Here is an 8071-nt window from a genome sequence, read left to right on the forward strand (position 1 = left end):
CAGGATCCCAGGCCCTAGCAGGGGTCATGGTGAGGACTGAGGGAACTCCCACCAACACAGTCACCAGGACACATGGAGTCCAGGCCTGCCCTACCCTTCTGTCTGCCATGGGGAGACCCGGGATCGGGGTGTGGATTGATTCCCCCTCACTTCCTCTTCCCGTGTCTTTGGGAGACGAGGTCTTTGCCTAAGGAGGGCGGCCTCAGGTCAACAGAGGGAGTTGTCCCAGGCCCTGAGGGTGTCAAGGTGAAGACTGGGCAGACAACCCAGCCCAGGACACATGTAACCCACAGAGTTTGGACACCCCTTATTGTCCCTTGGTGCTTCCTCTTAGCCCCTGGGCAGGTGTGGCCTGATGTGGGGACCCCTCACTTCCTTCTGTTCAGTCTCAGGGGTGTGTGATGTTGTTCTGAGACTTTTGCCTCAGGGCAGCAGTGGGGGGGGGCCAGGGTCTGCCAGGGGAAAGGAGAGGACCCTGAGTGAGCATGCAGGGGACCACCCACCCCAGAACAGTGGGGACATCACAGAGTCTGGCCCGCCCCTCCTGTCAGCACTGGGGTCCCAGGGGTCTGCTTGCAGTCTGCACCCTGAGGTGCCCACTCGCTTCCTCTTACAGGGGCTCCAGGAACCCAGAGGTGAAGGCCTTGGTCTGAGGCTCGTGTCCTCAGGTCACAGAGCAGAGGAGGCCCAGGCAGCGCCAGGAGTCAAGGTGAGGTACACACCCTGAATGTGTACCCAGGGGACACCCCATGCCAGAACCGAGAAGTCCCTGCGCTGCCCGAGGCCACCCCACCCCACTGTTGTCCCCAGAACCTCAGGCTGTGCTGGGTGCACCCTGAGGAGCCGTGTCACTTTCTCCTTCAGGTTCTTAGGGCACAGGCTGCCCAGGAGGACAGAGCCCTGCGAAGCCGAGAGCACCCCTAAAGAGGAGACCTGGAAGTCACCTTTGTCAGAGCCACCAAGGGTATGTTCCTCAGCTGAGGCCGCTCGCACTCCCTCTCTCCCCCAGGCCCGTGGGTCCCCATCGGTCACCTCCTGCCTACGCTCCTGCTGGCTGCTGGACACGCGTGACCATGTCTCTAGGTTGGATGAGTGAGCACTGCAAGTGTGAGGAAGACCATGAAGACCCAAGAGAGGCCCAGGGCCTGGTGGATGCACAGCTCTCTGGGGCTGAGGAGGAGGAGGCCACATCCTCCTCCTCCTCCCCCCACTCCTCCTCCCCCTCTGTCCTGTTCCTGGGCACCCTGGAGGAGGTGGCTGCTGCTGCAACCCCGAGTCCTCCCCAGAGCCCTCAGAGTGCCTGGCCCTCCCCCACTGCCACAGCAGCTGCTCCGTGGAGCCAATCCCAAGGCCATGGCTCCAGCAGCCAGGATGAGGAGGGACCAAGAGCCTCGGAGGACCTGGAAGATGCCAAACCCTCACTCCAAGACGCACTACATTTGAAGATGGCTGACCTGCTGGGGTTCCTGCTTCTGAAGTATCGTACAAAGGAGCCGACCACAGAGGCGGAAATGCTGAATCTGGTCATCAGAGATTACCAGGACCACTTCCCTGTGATCTTCAGCCAAGCCTCTGAGTGCATGCAGCTGGTCTTTGGCATTGACGTGAAGGAAGTGGACCCCAGCGACCACTCCTATGTCCTGGTCACCACCCTGGGCCTCACCTACGATGGGATGCTGAGCGGTGAGCAGAGCATGCCCAAGACCGGCCTCCTGGTGCTGCTCCTGGGCATGATCCTCCTGGAGGGCGACTGCGCCCCTGAGGAGGATGTCTGGGAAGTGCTGAGTGTCATGGGGGTGTGTGCCGGGATGGAGCACTTCATCTACGGGGAGCCCAGGGAGCTCCTCACCAAAGTTTGGGTGCAGGAAGAGTACGTGGAGTACCGGCAGGTACCCGACAGCGATCCTGCACGCTATGAGTTCCTGTGGGGTCTCAGGGCCCATGCTGAAACCAGCAAGATGAACGTCCTGGAGTATTTTCTCAGGGTCTGTAGCAGGGATCCCAGTTCCTTCCTCTACCTGTCTGAAGAGGCTGTGAGCGATGAGGAAGAGGGGGCCTGAGCCAGAGATGCACTCAGGCACAGTCCAGGCCCACGTCCAGCAGCTTCTCCTGCCGGGCATGAAGTGAGGCTGCTGCTTCACTGTGTGTTTGAAGAGAGAGCAGTCAGCGTCCTAAGTAGTGGAGGGCCAGGGTGAGGTGGGGGGGACACGGTGCATAGCGTCTTTGGGTTTCTGTTCTCTATGATGGATCTTGGAAATGGATCTTTGTTTCCTTATGAATTTTTCAAATGAGTTCCTTTAATAGAAGGTTTAATTAGCTTCCACATCTAAGTTTGTTCATTAGCTTCCACATCGAAGTTTGTGAATAACATTCATTACATATGAATTTGTACTTATCCAGTCCAAGAGGAAGAGTTTTGCTATTTTGTAAAATAATTGGGACACCTTCCATTGTAGTCTGTAACCGAACCTGGTGACATGGCACTGGAACAGGAATATCCTTGGAAAATGTGAAAGAACTTAGCAGTCAAATCGATGGGGTCAAGAAATTGACAAATAAATGTAGAAGGTACTTAATTCTTGGCTTCTTATCCCTTCTCTTCTGTCATTCTATTAAACTAAAAGTTATATGTATAGCTGGATTTGCTTGAATTATTCAAGAAATACAGAGAAATTTCATCTGAATAAATAAGACCCCTGCTCACTGGCTCATTTCTTCCGCACACTTTTGCTGAGCCTCTGCTCTCTGGAAGGCCCTGTGTTAGTAGTGGGGAAAGCAGGGTAAGCAGAACACCACCCACCCACAGCATGAGACTCTAGGAGCCTCAGTCCTAGAAGGAAGGTGATGAGGTGTCCCCGCCAGAACAAGTCAAAGAAGGTGAGCGGTGGTGTGGCCCCAGGGGAGAACACTCAAGTGTAAATGCCCTGAGCCAAGGCAGTGTGGGGCTTTGGGAAACTGTGATTCCTTCCGTGGGAGTTGATTGTAATGATGCTGGGTAGTGGCAGCAGCCAGACTCGCAGACGGTGTGTCTTAGGGCTGAGAAGAATGTCTGAAGTGGGAAATGGCTCTGAGAAGTTTCTTTTGGATCATGGGTAAACCAGAGAGAAATGCTGATCTGGGGCAGGAAGGGAAGCTGTCCTGGGCTCTTGGTCACATTGTAGTTGAACAACAGTGAAAACTGAGGTGTTTAATTCCCATGATCTGCAAGGATTTCCTGAGAAATACAGTCGCATTCCTTTGAAGTGATGCCCTGAAGTCAGTGGCCTGGCACTCGTTTCCCAAACCTGGGAGAGCCAGAGCCCACAGTATAAATTAGGTTTTAATCTGATTTGAGGTCAATTTGGGCAATAGTAATCAAGGGCTAGATTTTTGGTGGGCATGAAATTAATGGATGGTCTGGATGACCATAGTCTGGATGAAGAGCAGCTTGGAGTGAGGCAAGGAATTGGTCCTTGATTCTATTTCTAGGTTTGTGTTCCATCCAGCTGGGAAGACTCCGCCAGACCAGAATACTCACATATATCCTCTAATTGGGAAGATTTACTGAGTTCTATTTATGAAACATCCTTTTTGGCTGATTAGCTATTCCATATCCTATTGAGCTGCATGTTCCCTCATATGACCTGGATAACAATCAAAATTCCAGAGGAAAGAGTGAAAGGCGTGGGATCTTAGAAATAACCGCCAGTCCTCAAAGTGCCCATACACACCAGGCACCGTGCCAGTTCCTTTCCGTACATCACATACACACCTGCAGTCCTACAAGACAGGGCTCACCAACCCACTTCCTTCACAGAGGGAGAGCCAGAGGCTCAGAGGGCTTGCTAATTTTCCCAGGATCACATGGCTAGTAAGTGACAGAGTGACGAACAAGTTAGAATAGTTGCCTTGTGTTGAGCACCTACTATGTAACGGTACATGGGAGAGACCAGTGCTCATCCATATCTTGTCTAGCTGTCTTCCATGGATACAGGAGATACTACATTGCCAGTCCACTTGCAGTTATGGAGGGTCATGTGATGACCCTTTGCAAGGGAGACTTGAGCAGAAGCATTGTTTGTCACATCCAGGCATTTGAGAGCCAGTATGCCAGGTCCATGCTCTCTCTCTCAGTTCACCAGCAAGCATGGTAACCCCGTGCTGAGATGGTGGAACCACAAGATGGAAGCAGTCTGGACCCCTGGGTCACCTAGAGTGGAGAGATCCTGGCAAACCGCATCAGAGTTTATGTGCACCAAACATACACTTTTGTTGTGATAGCCTTTCAAATGTCAGGGTTGGTCTGTTGCCCCAGCTAGCAGAAACTTTAATTGACATAGTGACTATTTATGTTGTTAGGTTTATATAATAAAATACTTTATAATATAAAGATTACTATATATTGCATATATTATATATTACATATATTGCATATATTCTTGTTGCAAAAAATTCTAAAATAGAGCTAAATCACAATTTCCCCCTTTACAAAATTCTTCCCAAATTCAGCCCCCTCATCTGAGGTCACCACAAAAAACATATTGCTGTATGCTATTCCAGAGCTTATTCTGGGCTTTTTCATACATAAATACATTATGAAATATGTGGCATTTTTAACCTACCTAGGTAATGATGTACATATTGATCTGTCACATGCCTTTGTCACTTAATATGATGGATGCAGGGTATTCCCATGACAAAAGATATAGATCTACCTCACTTTTGCAAAAAAACACCAAATAACCCTATTCAAAAATGTGCAAAGGAATTGAATAGACATTTCTCCAAAGAAGATATACATGTGGCCAATAAGCAAATGAAAAGATGCTCAACATCACCAATCATTAGGGAAATGCAAATCAAAACCATAAGGAGATATGACCTCACACCCATCCAGATGTCTACTATCAAAAAAAAAAAAAAAAAACAGAAAATAACATGTCTTAGCGAGGATGTTGAGTAATTGGAACCATTGTGCACGGTTGGTGGGAATGTATGATGATACAGCCACTGTGGAAGACAGCATGGCAGTTCCTCAAAAAATTAAAAATAGATTTACCATATGATTCAGCAATCCCGCTTCTGAGTATGTACACAAACGAATTGAAAGCTGGGTCTCAAAAAGGTATCTGTACACCCATGTTCGTAGCAGCATTATTCATAATAGCTAAAATGTGGGTGTGACATTGTGACTTTGAGAAAATATATATATTTGGTCATTCAGATGACCAACATATATTTCTCATATAAATTGGTCTTTGTCCAGGGTTCCTGACTCACAGCTCCCAAATCCCTTGGAATGTTCCAACTGTTGAGAGTGACTGAGTTGTCTCTTGTTATTAATGAGCTGACTTTTGGAGCCCACCCAAGGATGGGAGCTGTTGCGAAGAGAACCAAGCATGCGATTAGAGGGTTGGAACTTTTAGTTCCACTGTCTTGACCCCTGTGAAGGGGAGAGGGCCTAGAGATTGATTCAGTCACCAATGGCCAACGATTTAATCACTCGTGACAACATAATAAAGTCTCCATAAAAACCCAAGAGGACAGGGTTTGGAGAGCTTCTGGGTTGGTGAACATGTGGAGACTCGGGGACAGTGGTGTGCCTGGAGAGGGTATGGAAGTTCTGTGCCCCTTCTTATGTACCTTGCCCTATGCAGCTCTACATCTGGCAGTTCCTGAGCTACATCCTTTTACAATAAACCAGTGATCTGGTAAGTAACTGTTTCTCTGAGTTCTGTGAGCCACTCTGGCAAATTAATTTAACCTGAGGAGGGGGTCATTGGAACCTCGGATTTCTAGTAAGCAGGTCAGAAGTACAGGTAATAACCTGCATTTGCAATTGGCACCTTGAGTTGTAGGAGGTCGTTGGAACCTCCAATCTGTAGCTGGTCACTGAGAGGCACGGGTAACAACCTGGGCTTGTGATTGGCATCTGAACTGGGGGGTGGGACAGTCTTGTAGGACTGACCCCTTACCTGTGGAATCTGATGCTGTCTACAGGTAGGTAGTGTCAGAACTGACTGGAATTCTTGGACACCAATAGGGCGTCAGAGAATTGCTTGTTGTATGTGTGGGAACCGCCCACCTCCAATGTTGAAATTGAGTCTCAGAACACTAGAAGAGTGCGAGCAAACCAAGCGTCTATCAACAGGTGAATGGATAAGGAAAATGTGGTACTACCATACACTGGAATATTATACAGCCTTAAAAAGGAAGGAAATTCTGACATATGCTGGTGAAAATTAAGACACAGAAAACTCATTTTAAATGAAGTCAGGAGGCCAGAAGAAAGAATTCTCATGCACGAGCCTCTCAATGCACACTACAGACCCCAACAGGAAGAGACATACCTTGCATCTCCCACAGGAAGATGCAGCAGAAGGAAGGAAGAAATTCCTCCTTGCCGAGCAACAGTTCAGCCAACGAGAGTTGTTCATAACTCATCCAATGAAAACACACTATACTTTGAAGTTCCAGGTTCCTCCAACGGACTATTTGTTTATAACAGCCCCTCCCAGCTTCATAAATGAATGTTTTTCTGCTTTGTTTCTCTGGACATGCCTGTGGTTTGCCACAGACCACATGTCCCCCATTGCAATTCTATTTTTTTGTTTGTGTGAGGAAGATCAGCCCTGAGCTAACATCCACGCTAACCCCCCTCTTTTGCTGAGGAAGACTGGCTCTGAGCTAACGTGTATTGCCAATCCTCCTCCTTTTTTTCCCCAAAGCCCCAGTAGATAGTTGTATGTCATAGTTGCACATCCTCATAGTTGCTGTATGTGGGACGCGACCTCAGCATGGCCAGAGAAGCAGTGCGTCGGTGCGCGCCCGGGATCCGAATGCAGGCTGCCAGTAGCAGAGCACAGGCACTTAACCGCTAAGCCACAGGGCCGCACCCCCCCACTGCAATTCTTTGTTGTTCCTGAATGAACCATTTTCCTATTAAAATAACTGGCTGTTTATTTGTTTTAGGTCAACATGCTACAACAAAGATGAGCCTTGAGGACATTATGCTAAGTAAAATAATCCAGACACAAAAACACAAATGCTGTGTGACTCCACTTATGTGAGGTACTTAGAATAGTCAAATTCATAGAGACAGAAAGTAGGATGATAGGTGCCAGGGGTTAGGGAAAAGGCAGAATGAGGAGTTATTGTTTAATGGGTATAGAGTTTCAGTACTGCAAGATGAAAAGAATTCCGGAGATGGATGATGGTGATGGTTGTGCAACAATAAGAATGTACTTAATACCACTGAACCATACATTTAAAAATAGGATGGTAAATTCTTGTTATGTGTATTTTACCACAAAAAATATATTTTATTAAAAAAGGACACTGTAACAGAAAGGAAGACTGCCTTAGATGGGCTCATCAATAGACTGGACCCCGCTGAGGACGGAATGAGCCAGCTTGAAGAAATGTCGACAGCAATGTCCAAAACTGAAATGTAAACAGAACAAAGAATGAAAAAGATGGAAGAAAATACCCAAGAAATGTGGGACAAGTGCAAAAGGTGAAACATATGCATTAGTGGAATACCAGAAGGGGAAGAAAGAGAGAAAGAAACAGAAGAAATATTGGAAGTATTAATGGCTGAGGATTTCCCAAAATTAATGATAGACTTGAAACCAGAGATTCAGCAAGGTCAGAGGACACCAATTAGGATAAATAACCAAAAGAATGTACATCCAGACGTATCATATTCAAACTGCAGAAAATCAGAGAGAAAGGAAACTTTCTGAAAGAAGCCAGAGGGAACCAAAAGTGTGAGAGGAATCCCTTCTGTTATTTCTCTTGTCAACTTAAAAAGCCACGTTGCCTGTTATTTTATCTCAAAATGAGTTTATTCAGGAATAGCCAAAAGAATTGCAATGTGGGATGTGCATGCTATGGCAAACCATAGGCTAATCCGGAAAAGAAAGGAGGGGAGCTGCTTTTGTAGAGGAAAAGGGGGAGTAGGGAGGGGCTGTTCTAAGTGAAAGTCCTTTGGGGGAAAGTAACAGTTCAGGGCGGCAACAGCTTCTCATTGCCTGAGCGTGGCATTTCTCATTGGCCGGGCTGTTGCTGGGTGGGGAGAGAAATCTTCCTT

The 8071-nt window shown here is 47.7% G+C and overlaps 1 pseudogene; it reads left to right on the forward strand.

Moving 5' to 3' along the window:
• Positions 1-1088: 1088 nt before the first annotated feature.
• On the forward strand, positions 1089-2195 carry LOC131400385 (melanoma-associated antigen 10-like; annotated as a pseudogene).
• The last annotated feature ends 5876 nt before the right edge of the window (positions 2196-8071 follow it).

The sequence above is a fragment of the Diceros bicornis genome, chromosome X (genome assembly GCF_020826845.1).
Source record: "Diceros bicornis minor isolate mBicDic1 chromosome X, mDicBic1.mat.cur, whole genome shotgun sequence".
Taxonomy (NCBI): Eukaryota; Metazoa; Chordata; class Mammalia; order Perissodactyla; family Rhinocerotidae; genus Diceros; species Diceros bicornis.